This window comes from Athene cunicularia, assembly GCF_003259725.1.
Source record: "Athene cunicularia isolate RWA chromosome Z unlocalized genomic scaffold, athCun1 chrZ_part2, whole genome shotgun sequence".
NCBI lineage: Eukaryota > Metazoa > Chordata > Aves > Strigiformes > Strigidae > Athene > Athene cunicularia.
Genome location: NW_020799143.1, coordinates 3940773 through 3954140, shown reverse-complemented (window position 1 = coordinate 3954140; position 13368 = coordinate 3940773). Strand labels below are relative to the sequence as shown.

Sequence of the window (13368 nt, the reverse complement as noted above, 5' to 3'; positions counted from 1 at the left end):
AAGTGTTTATGTCCCAAATCCCTGGAGATTTATTTGCCATGTCTTACTGGCACATGAGCTTTTGCAACTCTTAAGCCTCTCTTCTCCCTCATAAGACAGATAAAAAAACTACATCCAGAAAAGTCTTGAAGTAGGTCCTATAAACTGGAATTTTTGGAAGAGCTTGGATTCTTCTTTACCTGTAGAATGTTTTTAAGGTTCTTTATTCTGAGCAAATGCTGCATTTTTAAAAAATGAGAATGGAGGCAATTTTTGTTATAGAAACATGTAGAGTGGCCTCAAACATTTATACTCTTTCTCTTAGTATATACATATTTAGGAGATTTCTCCAGCAAAATACTGATCTTCATACTACTTACTCTCTCCTTTTGTTAGAAAAAAACAGTATACACTAGCTGAGTTTCATGTGACAAATAAAATACAGGCTTGTTTTCAAAAAAGAAATGTCCCAAAGTTATTTTCTGTTCTTCTACACAGTTTGGTGAGGGTGAAATAATATGCTTCCTATCATGGAACAAGCAGAAAATGTGATGTCAGAGTAACAGCAATGTTTGAGGTAAAGCTGTTTAGAACTTCAACTCAGGGTACCACATCCTTGCCTCGTTAACAAAAAATACAGAGGCAGTGACTGCACAGGAGGAAAACAAAATTTGCCCATGGAAAATTGAAATAAGTTTATCTTGGAAGGGTTTCTTTGTCTTTAATTAGTGGGTAATCTCAGTTACCAACCAGTGTCCACCTAGGACATACATTCTCTCCAGCTGTACCTAGACTTGTTAATTATAATTGAACAGTTCGGAGTTTAAGTGTAAGTGCTTAGGCCACTTTCAGCCACTTTCTTCACTTAACCTGATGAGTGTGTTAGGGCAGTGAAATTTCTTTGACTGCATGCTTTCTCTCTAGGTATAGAATAAATGTGGTATTGGTATATTTATCTAATCTGAATCTGTGTTTATAAAAATGGATCTTTCTTTGCATGTCAGTTCTTGATTGTTCTCTTGGTTTCAGATACTGCTGTGTTGTTGGTCTGTGAATTTAAAGTTAAGCACCATCTTCAGTCTCTTCACCAGAGGACACTGTTTAGAAGAAGAGACAGTCAGGAGAGGAGTGGGTGAAAAAGGGTGCTTGAGTATGCAGTGATAAAAACGGTTAGTGTGAAGAACTGGCTGTTGTCATATTCCACTCATGAAAGCTGCAGGCAGCATTTAGCTTTAGAGCTAAATTCCTATAAAGCTGACACCTTGACATCTTAAACTCATGCATTAATTCAAGGCCAGATAGGCTGTCCCCATGGTCAAATTAGTCCTGCAGATTTAATTTGTATTTCATTGCTCCTGCAGACAAAAGGTAGGGGATCCGCCCCATTGCCTCTAGACTTTTCTTGCTTGGAAATCCTTTGTGTGCATGGGGTCTGGGTGTTGTCCCGTATATAAGTTCCAGGGGAGGTTTCTCATTTGATTTCAAAGCAAGTTCAAACTCTGCTTCAGACTAATGGAGAAGTATGTTGAACCAGAGGCATCCTGACAACCCTTTACAGGTTTGTCGCTTTTCCCATGCCCTGCTCTTGCTAAGTCCCAGTCCACAGTCATCATGTCTTGGCATTACTTTTAACATTTATTACCAAGATGCTTCCTTAAATCTTATCACAATCTGGTCCAATTAAAGGGTTGGATACTCCTGTCATTCAGCTCTGTGGGAAGTGTGATATTTCCTCATTTCACACTAAGCTTAGTCACTTCTTAGACAGACAGGGGAAAGTGACGTGTTCAGCTCTGGATATCTGAGATAGCAGCCAGGACTTCTCAGAGTCAGAGGGACAGACAGGTTCAGCCTCTGATGCTCTGACCTGTCATCTGGATGAGCAGAGTGTCTACAGCATATGCATTGGGAGGGAGAGTGGGACATAAATCCCACTGAGTCCAGCCTGCTGTGGCCATTATTATATTCTTGCTTGGGCATGGAAATTAAGAGCCTAAAAGCTGTTGAGAGTTGCAACATTGGATTAGTTCCTCCAGCTTCAACCATTGACTTATTTATCGGTCACTGCTCAGGAACCTGACCAAAAATAAGAGTGCCAGAGCACTAAGGTTTTCATTCTATACTGCTTTATTTTCTTTTGTACTCAGTACAAAGGAAAGGCAGGTCATGGTGAATTGTTTAAGGATTAGGCCTTCCAGCATTTTCCTTTGTCTCTGCTAAGGGGGCTGCTGTAAAGAGCACTGTGGGTCTTGCTTGGGAATACTTCTGAGGTGTGAAGTGTCGCCAGTGGGCTCTGTACACACCAGGCAGGGTCCTCTGTTGGCAAAGGTGCGTCCATATGACAAGTGCCAGTCTTTGAATCTACCTCTTACTAAATATGTTCTTCCAACGGCTGGAACGAAATGTAGCTGTAATAAGGGATACAGTAACCGTTCTGTGTTTAAGCCAAGTTTTAAAAGAGGTTTGCTTCAGTTTCAAAGGATGGGTACAAATAGTATGCTTTATGCCCATTGTGTAAAAATAATAATACGGAACTGTGACTCATTCATGCAGAGGTGGAGCCCTCACAAGAGAAGTGAACCCAGTATTCAGTGTAGCTGGCAGCTAGAGCTGTCTCTGAGGAGACAAAACTCAAAGCCTTGTTCAGAGGCAATGACCAAGTGATTACAGCACATGTCCTTGGATGTGACTATTCTATGTGCATGTGAAAGATTTATGACTGCCACTGTATGCCTGAAGATTGAAATACATTTGAAAGTGTGCTGGTACTAAGGGTGTTATAAGGTTTTTAAGTTAAGAGAGTGTTGCCATTCAGGATGGAGGGACATAGGTTTGAGAATCTTACACCTACCTTAGAGATCTGATTGCGAGTTTCCTGTCGAGTTTCATAAAATTACTTTGCTCTACAACCCACCAGAGATTTTTCAAAGAAAACTTCTTAAAATGTTGCTATTATGTTAAGACATAACTAAAAGTCATCCTGAGTAAGTACACTCCAACAGTATCCTGAATAGTGCACCCCAATGGCTTCTTTGACACTTTGTTCACGTAAGAGCAGTGATTAGTGTAAGTAGCAAGTATTGTGTTTCACTGAGATCATGACATTAGCGTGAACACGGCAGGAAAATAAGAGCAGAGATCTCATGTAGTATAAACCGGTATAGCTTTACAAAAGGCATAATGTTTGTAGTTTGTCCAAACCAATGTCTGAGCAGGCCTGCTGGTCTGTTTAATAGCATCTAGATGCAGATGCCCAGGAAGGACTGAAAACAGGACAAACATGCAGTTATCCTGGTTCTGCTACAGTTTCCAGATTTCCACAAATCAGTGGAGCTTCAGTGATTTACACTCACCAAACATGTGACCCACTTTTTTTTTTTTTTTTCAGTCAGAAAAGAAAACTTTAGTTAAGCAGTAAGGATGTGAAAATAAAACCAAACAAAATAACCTTCCTAAACTTGCTTTGTAACAAACAGAATTACTTTTTTGTTAGTTGCTGCTACTTTAAGACTTAGAGCTGCAAAATGCATCACTGTCCATCAAAAGGATGAGAATACCTGTAGTCTTTATATAACTTTAATGCAGAAGTAATGCTATACCGCTCTGATATATAGAAATATTGCTGCTTAGAGAATGTGGCCTTTAACCAATTTGTTTAATAGCTCTTCTGCAACTGTGACACCTTAATAACTTGCTGATAAAATAACACCATTAGCACATTATGCTACAAGTCACCATTACCAGAGGTCCCATGATGAGGCAGTAAATTATGAAACTAAAAACCAAAGTAATATTCAACAGGTACTGTTTCAGTTTACCTGCTGTAAGCTTGTATTGTTGATTGAAATGGGGCTCTAGTTGCTTGTAGCTGGCTGTTTTTCATATTTTTACATTCACAAACTTACACTCTGACCTTTTTTCTGCTTCTGCCCAGTGTAAGTTAATTGTGGAGTTAATGAGTTTGGTGGATGGGGATATGCACCAGATGGCATAGTCTGCCTAATGTTGCTTAATTTACATGTGGCGTTTCTATGAATTAAATGACCTTAAATGTCATCAGTTTTTGAATTGTAAAATAAATCTGACTCCCTGGGTGTGGAGTTCCTGGATGTTACCTTGTATATTAATAAAGACATCTCACTTGAGGTCTTTAAACAATCATCAAATGGCTCCAAGTGCAGAAAAGTCACTCAGACTGCACTGTTTGTATCAGCCATGAGTCTTACCATTTACACATCTGTGGACTCAATCCTGCCTATGGATGTGCTTAATTATATTACCTCCAGGTTGCTCCCAGCACTTTCATTTACACAGCACATGACTGTCTGCCAGGTTTGCCCTGGACTTCAGAGAGGGTCAGATGTCCAATCTATGGATTTATATTTTTAAATTTACCCTTCTTTCTCTTTTTCCTCAACATTTTTAATCCAAAGGGACTCTACTTTTGACTTTTTGAAATACCTAATAAATGTGTATGCTACAAGAAGCAGGATTTTAATATGGCTAATGAGCCTATTAGGAAACAGTTCAAAAGATGGGAGGGGAAGAGAAAAAAGAGATTATCTCAGTTTAGGTCTACCAGAATCTCTCTTATGCAAGCTAGAAATAATTGACAGCAGCTGTTTCAGCTTGTTCTCATGATCACACAGCCTGAAAGAAAAGCTCAGGCTGCACTGCTGCCATTGCAGTATGTGGATTCTTGAGGCTTTTCAGAGGGTGACTGCAAAGGTGGACACTGAGAGGCCCAGTCTGAGAAAATGATGGCTGCAGAATGAACAAACACATCTTTCTCATCTTGGGCCTGGTCCCTGACAAGTTTCAGGTGTTGCTGATGTCCATTTGATGCATGGTTGTTGCAATGGATATGTGATCAGCTGAGGACTGCTGAAGTTTTCCCAGGCATGTTTCTGAGCTTAGGGAGCGTGTGATTTGAAGCCAGAATATCTGAATAAGTGCTGGGTATTCACTGCTGCATGATGTGGCATATTATAAGCTCACCAATGGCAATACACATATGCAAGCAATTTGATGTGTCATATGTTTCTAGTGCAAAAAAATATTTCCAATTAAGAGACCACCTTTTCAGATTCTTTTCCCCAGCAACTCTGGAAGGCTCTAGTTCAGAATTGTTTGGGACCTTCAAGCATTCCTTTACAACTACCAATTATGTTTGGTTGCCTAGGGAGTGAGGGAGGATTTAATCAGATCTAACTCCACTTCTCTTCGTTATTGAAAGTACCTTTACAAACATACATGCTGAAGTTGCTAAAAGTGTTAAAAGTGTCTTTTGCAGAAAAGACTTACATTTTCTAGTTAAAAATGCTTCTGTTGCTGTGTGTGATACTAAGAAAGTCAACCTTTTTGTTGTTTAATTATGAAAAAAACTGCTAGAATGCAAATAGCCAGACTATGTGGATCGCATTACCACAGATCGTGGTTTATAGCTGGGATTCCCAGCAATGGTGAGCCAGTTGTCTCAAAGCTGGCAGCTAAATAGGCAGACACGATCTCCTGCAATTTCACCCAGTCTGCAGAAAATACAGACTGGTGTGCCTCTTGTGGTAGTGTCATCCACACTCAAACAGAAGTGGCCACTCCTGTGCACTGCTTGCAGACTGGATTGATCTGATTATCACAGTCCTTAACTGTCAGTTGAAAAATCTAGCCAGTGTAAAAGATCTGTCCAACTTGTAATCACTTGTCTGCCTCAGATTCAGTGGGGGAAAAAAAAAAAGACAGGAGATACCCTCTGGCCTTTTAAAGGGGTGGAAGTGAACAAAAATTTCACTGTATCTCTAGCATGGTGGGGCCAGCCAACAGAGACAGTGAGAAAGAGAGTTTGCTTGTGTTGTCATTTGGAGATCTTGCAGCTTGGAGAGGATGCTCTGGAGATGCCCCTGCCTGCTGCTGTCCTGGGTGACTGTGTAAGCAGGCAGGGCTGCTGCCTAATTGGGACTTTCTGTGCTTATGTTAGTGCTCTGGGTACCTGGGTGTCCCTGGCACTGGTGCACTCAGCTGCCTGTTCCTTTTTGCAGAAAGGGCTGTGTGTGAAGGCACTTGCCAAGGGAAGCCCTGTGCTACTGCTTCCCCTTTAAACAGCTCTTATCCCATTGGGATACAGCTTGATCCTGTTGCTGTGTCTCAGTCACAGTGGCTGTGTGTTTCCCTGCTGTATTTGTCTAAGGTGTACTGACTGTATTTCAGTGATTAATTACTGCAGCTATTTAATTTGATTAGGGAGTAGAGAAGGAAAGTTGAGAGGTGAAGACATTTCTGTCTTGATGATTTCTAAATGTGCTTTTTTTACCTCTCTATTTTTCTGCCATGTGATGAGGAAGGGAAAGAGAGTCTAGCTGAGGCTGTGATAAAGAGGTATTTGTTTCCTCACCCAACAACATTGATTAAGCTGGAGGCAGGAAAGCATATTCATTTCTACGCTGCTGTTCCAGATTGGTGCCACCTGCCCAAAGGAATTGAACCTCATAGATTCCTTTAACACCAGGAGAGATGCCAGTGCTGTATTGGCATCACCATAGTAAATTATTTTCTTTCCAAAACTGTTTTTGCAGCAGTGAAAATAGGCCGAGACTCTCCTGTGTTGTGGGGCCAGAAAGGCTCAAATAGAAATTGCCAGACTTAGTGTAATGAGGGTGCAGTCACTTGGAGCAAAATGCTGTAGCTATGTAATGCTATAGTGTGCTAAGTGCTGGACAGTGAAGTCTTGGCCTTGACTGACCACTGTGAGTACCTGCTTAACGTCAAACTAGTGTGTGAAAGTACTGCCAAGCAAAGTAAAAGTTGGTTTTGACCTCTGTCAGATTTGCTTTTTAGTTCACTGCACTGAGGGGGAATAGGAGCAGATCTTTCAAAACTCATTATATCTAAATCCTGAACATTGATACAAAAGATCTTATTTTTCTCTCATTCCCTCATCCACAAGCAATGGGCTTGGATGTTTGCATTGCTTTACTCTTGAGCTGATAACGTCTGATTTCTATTTAGACTATGTTTTTCCCCAGAGAAGGATGTTTATGAAGACCTACCCTTTTAAAGCACAGGCCTGACATAACTCTGCAGCTGTGCTGAAAATTCTTGGTAAGAACCATACTGATTATAGAGCTAGATGATTTATTTTTTTTTTCCCCTGATTAATACATCTATTAGAAAGTGATTTTTCACCCAGGACTAGAGAAATCAAATGAAAACACTTGCAAAGATATGAGCCAAACCTTTCTTAGAGGGAAAAAATGAGTGAGGCAAATCTTTTCCGGAAAGTATGTCAATGCAAAACTTTTCAGAAAGGTTTTGCAGGTGACCCATGTTAAAACAAATAGTCCATTTTCAGCAAAATAACACTTCTCTTGCATTTTCTTGACTTATTTGTCTCCTCTGTCTAGAAAAACTGAATAGAAATTAAATGCCCTATAGAAAAATATGAAGCATGACAGATGATATGAAAACTGCCTTTACTCTAAAACTCTACATTATAATTATAAAAAAAAGCAAAGTATTGCAGTAAGCCATAGAGCAAATATAGAGTTTATGGAGAGCTTTTAAAAGCAGGAAGCTACTGCAGATTAAGCTTCCATAAAACCAAGCTCCTAGTAAGACCTCTTCAGAAACTGACTGATAGAGTGTTGCTGGAAAATCACTGATTGTTGTTCTCCTCAGGTTGTTTCCAGATCACTGCACGTTTCCTGAATGTGGGAGGTCAGTGTCCTGTACCCCGACCCCCATCATCACAGGGACTCCATCTCCTGTACCGTTGTCTGGCCCAGATTCAAAGGGATCCATGAGGATAACACAGCAGTACCTGGGACTTCAGGACATTCAGGTGCTAGGACCTACTTTCCTTCTTTTACTGTCACCTTGAAAACATTCAAGCTGAAAAAAAAGCTCCTAAAGTCTTGGGGCTGCTTGGAAATACAAGTGCTGGTGTTTCTGGACTAGCTTTTCCTCTAACACTTTCAGATAACAAGAATTTCCCAAAACTTTGCTCTTGTTCAGACCAAAAGCAGAATCCGAGCTTCAAATTTCCTATGAGCCAGGGATACCTGGTTGCGGACAAATCTGATTAACATCCTGTACCTTAGAAAGTAAAGTGAGACTATTTTCCCTGCAAACAGCTTTGTTTATGCCCCAAAGCTATCTGCAAAATGGTCACACAAACACAATAACTTTTTCCTTCGTTTTGCACAGAATTGAATTACCAAGAAGAGTTCAGAGCAAGGAAGAGTCTAACACTGTGTCTGTAAATCTGGGCTCCTTTCAGCTCCTTTGTCATACTTCCCTTCAGACTGGAGTGCAATTGATCCGATAGTTTACCTTGGATCTTAAGTGTAAGTGTGTGGCTTTTTAAACCAAGAACAAGCTTGCATTTATCCTTGAGTGTACTTCTGTGCAGTTTAGATAAGCAGTGATATTTTGGTCCATGCTGCAAAGATGCTTCAGGGAGCAAAGTTTCCATTCCACTAATGGAATAGTCTCCTCTAGCTTTTGGTAAATGTTTGCTAAAATACTGCCCACACCTCTTTTATCACATATTATTCTTAGTATCATTGTTCTGGGATCCCCTTACTTTAAGCCATTTTCTCACTAGGGAAGACAGAACAGACTGGTCTGAATGTCTACGCTGGGTCATGGATCATGGATGGCTCCAGATGCATCCTTTCTTTACAGGAAGTCTGTGTTTTGCAGGGAGCACACCGCTTCAACTCCAGTCCATGCTGCAGTTGGGAAGGGGGGATGAGTACAGCTTGTGGCAGCAGGCAGCTCTTCTCTTCCTTGGGATCAAGAAATAGGTGTTTTGCCCAGGGCTTATTGCCTGTAGCTGATAACCTGCATTATTGGGAAAGATAACCACTGTGCAGAGACATGAACTAGGGATGACCCTGTATGTTTTCATTGGCACATTTCACCAAATCAGTGAATTGCAGTCACACAGCCTGGCTGTACAAGAGATGCTTGTGGAGTTTTCAGTATAATTTTCATTCCTACACATAAACTAGTAACCTCTCAGTCCTTGCATCTGTGGCACTCCCTGGGAGAGGGAGGATCTAATGCGTGAAATGTAGCACTCTCACAGCAGGAGGTTATACATAGAGGAAAACTAGAATGGCATTGCCCGTGAGCTGGAAAGCAGTAGAAATAGATTATCTGCTGAGAGAGGGCTGCAGACAGAACTTCAGAGTGAGAATGAGGATAGCAACCAAAGGAATTGCAATTGTCGGCTCTAAAAAGGACACTGCAGCCCTGTTGTCAAAAGCTGGAAGGAGGCCTGCAATAGAAAAAGGAGGAAAGATAAGGCCAGTGATGAAAATCTAATATCGACATCTGCATACTGGTGGGATAGTAAAAAAACCTGATTTTGTGCATAAGTGTGGTGTTGAACTGATGTGAATCCAGCCCTTCTATTTTTTCCCAGTGTTGTCAAATTTCAAAGCTTCCAACATGGATCACATTGCAAAAGCATCACAAAACCAGTTTTAAGCCACTGAGGACTAAAGGGGAAAAAATGTTTAGAAATGCCAATATTTTAATAAACTTTTAAGGTCTGTAGGGTGTAGTCTAGTTGAGTTTTTCAACTACTTCATCATAACTATAAGAACTGGAATAGTTTTATTTCCTTACTTTCACAAAACAGAGAATGAAAGGAGCCTGGTTTGTAAAGACCTATTTGTACATGTTCAAAAAGAGTTAAAGGCTAAAGTAATGTTACTTGGAAGAACGCAATTATAAGGAGATATTTATGGGTAGAATGTAAGCAATTAATTGAGGAAACAGTAAAAAATTTTGAATGTTGTTTGTGATTATGAAAACAATAAAGTGTCAGAAATCTTTGACCACTGAATCAAACCAGCCTGCCCCTTTGTTCACATTTAGTCAACTTTCTTAGCCCTACCACACACTGGAACCACACCAAATTCTTGTGATCCCACATTGCCGCAACTTTCCCACATAGTGTCATGAAGCTTCATATGTTTTTTCACCTTTTTATTTGTCATTTGTATTGAATCATCCACCCTGCATTATCAGAACAAAAATTACTGAATGTTAAACAGTATTAAAAATAAAACCTCTGATTTAGCATTCAGTATTCTGGATTGCCAAAATATCTTGTCTGAAAAAAAAAAAAAAGGCTGAGTAGAGCATCAAACATCTTAATTGTTCTACAAGAGAAGAAACTCACTAATTGAAGGGAAACCAACAAAAGCCCATAGAATAAGTAGGAAAATGCTACTTTTCTCCTAACACACACTAAACAGACCTTTTGAATGTTCAGGCATGGTTTAAGATACTAAATTTCCCATTCAGAATGCAAAGCTGAGGTTACAGATATGTTGATAGAGAGGTCAAATCATAATTTTTAATGTAGGTAATGCATTCAGATGAACAAAGAGCACATGGGAAAGCCCATCCTGACTCTGCTATGAGTAAATCACTACCTGGTTATTAGCTGTTGCTTCTGTAAGTTTGCATCTATTATAAACTGGGGCAGCAGTGCTTGCCACAGTGAAAGCAGCTGTGTGTCTATCATGTCCATTTCACTGAATTTAACAAAACTGAAACCAGAGTTGCCCAGATGTGAAACAGGACCAATGAGACCTTATGTTCTTGTCATACTTACTGGAAGCTTCACCACATAAAAGAAACAATTAAGGAAAGAAACAAATAGTGCATATTTTCCAAGTATTGTATTGTGTTGGTATTTTATTTTATTTTATTTTATTTTATTTTATTTTATTTTATTTTATTTTATTTTATTTTATTTTATTTTATTTTATTTTATTTTATTTTATTCCACTGCCTATCAAAGATCTAACTCTAATGCAAATTATTAGTAGTGACTGTATTGTGTTAAGAGCTTAAATAAATCTTATTTTTATTTACCTGGTCCTGGCCATTGTATTGATTTTAACATGTGATAGCCACCTAATTCTGTTCTACTTGTTTTTCATAGCCACAAGGTCAGCCCTTGCTATGTTGCTTCAGGAATTTCATCAAGGTGATCCAGCATTTTTTCTTCTTAGAGGCATGATATTATATCCACACAAGAGTTGTTACTTTACAAAGCCAAGCTGGAATAGCTCTCAGAATGCAACTTCAGTCAGAGTCAAGCAGTACAAAGTCGTGGTTCCTGATTTCCGCCTGGCAGGCTTCATGTCTGGGTTTGCAGTTTACAGGTTTGCCATTTCATGTGGCCTGGTTGTTTGAGCTCCACTTCTGGGTTTCTTGGGTTGACCTATGTTTGGAAAAGGAACATTATAAGTAACTGAAGCCTTTAGTCATCAAAATACATGCCCGAACCAGCATTTTACAATATTTCTGAAGAGTCCATTGAGTTCACTGCTGTCCTGGTCAACCTGTGAGGCACAGATGACATGGGAAAGTAGGCAGAACACACCTTTAAAAGAAGTAAGTCTTTTGTAAATTGGTTTCCTTGGTAGAGGGCGGATAAAGACCAACATTGTCGCAGGCAGAGAAGCACCTTGCACAGTCAGGTCACACTCATGAGCCACAGGCCACACATGGAAACTTGTAAAGACCTTGGTGAGAAAAAAACAGTGAAAAAGACTTCTGGGTCACCACAGGGGAGAGTGCTGTTTTATCAGATTTTGACTATTTCATGCATAGAAGTAAAGGTCACCTGACAACATGCTTTTGTAAAGAAAATGGCTCTGGAGTGTTCTGAAACCATCAACACTGACAGCATCATCTCCTCATAGAATGGGGTTTTACCAGCTGTGATACAATAAGAGAGAACAGCTGGCTTTCAAAAAGGCACATGTAGTGTGTATATGGCACTTGGACTGCCTGAGATGTAGCAATGATTTTTTAAAGTACATTATTTCTGTTTGCATCAAAGCACTTTGTTCCCTTTAACTTAATAAGCTTTGCATTTCTGTTAGCTAATTGACTCTTCATTTGCTTTGTGAATGCCAACAATGCCTGCTGACAGAAGTCCTACAGAAATAGGCTTTGGTCCAGCTGCTGGTCATGTAGGACTCTGTATGGGATCTGTACCAATTTGGGATCTTAGTCTAAGTAAGAAAACACCTAAGCCTGTGAGATAATGCATGACACACTGGCACACCCAGATAAATGTGAGTGTGTGCCAGAGTCTGCTAAGGAGAGGCAGCAGAATGCATTACTGGGCTTTCAGATTCTGATGCAACTGGGTTCAGACTCTCGCTTCTGGCAAGAAAATGAAGGAAAAGCAGTTATGAAATACCAGTCTTTGAATAACTCTGCTCTGTCAGATATTTTGTACACAGGAATCAGAGAGATATACATCCTTGAAATAACTTTTTTTTTTTTTTTTTTGACTGTTACATAACACTAATGTGTTTTTTTTGTCTGGTTTTGGGGCAGCACTTTTTCTGACAAGGAAGTCTCATGATGGCCTGCCTGCAATACACTGAGTTTTATTCTAGTATTTTCAGTGTTCTGTGTCTATAAAGTTTGGTAAAACCCGATGTAGCTGCCCAGTACTTAAGACTCAATCATTTCTGAAATCTGGTGATGACTTTAGCCCTTCCTCTGTCCCCAGCACAGGGATCTTGTGCATTGTGCTGTGTGTCCTTTCCACTCCCTGCTCTCCTGCAGGTGGGAAAGCAGAAATACTTTCCCACCGCTGCTTGTGGCAAAAGGATGACTGTTGGGAAAGGTCTTTTCAGTAATCTTCCAGGTACTTGACTGAAGGTTTTCTTCACATCAGATTCAGGAATAGCTGAAGTTTGTGGTGACATGAGTGCAAATCAGCTGCTATATAATCAAGGAATATAAGAGTAAACTTATGCCCACATAAAATCCTATGCAGTGGTCACTCCGAGTGTCCAGATATGTTTTTTGGTTTTCTTAGTTTTCTGTAAACTATGTAAAACATCACCAAACAACTCAGATTCATTATGACATGCTGTGTGCCACAGTTCAGGCTTCTTGAGGATATTTGGAATTTCCCTTCCACCTACCCCTTGTAAGATCTGTTGATAAACATGTTGCCACTTGAAACAGGGAAGACAAAAGTAGGAACAAGAAGGTTGACACACGTAAGAAGGACACAGTTTGGTGCTGCTCAGAGATGAGAAATAATAGTCTAAATCCTGGAGCAAGACGTTGATGCAAAGCTGAATTAGCAGACAGCAAATGAGTTGTAACTCCATAAATACTGTTTTGAAGTGCTTGATAAATTGCTTTTTTGTGTAACTCAACACTGGTATGTAGTTTTGGAAAGAGGCTGTTCTTAAAACAATAATGACCAGCATCCTGATTTTATTGCCACATTTGCCTTGTCGAGAAGGTTAAAAGGCTAATATCTCTCTGAGCACCACCACTCCTGACCCATGAACAACAGAAATGCTGAAGTGAATGTGAGCAAATGATCATATA

General features: G+C 39.9%; 1 protein-coding gene and 1 long non-coding RNA gene across 5 annotated transcripts in view; both read left to right on the top strand.

Moving 5' to 3' along the window:
- NRG1 (neuregulin 1) overlaps positions 1–13368 on the top strand; it is a 497547-nt gene that overhangs the window by 33554 nt on the left and 450625 nt on the right. The gene's annotated exons all lie outside the window — the stretch shown is intronic.
- Positions 6876–10000, top strand: LOC113490045. Its single transcript, XR_003400135.1, has 4 exons — positions 6876–7074; positions 7662–7813; positions 8179–8318; positions 8579–10000. It is a non-coding gene; the product is annotated as an uncharacterized LOC113490045 (long non-coding RNA).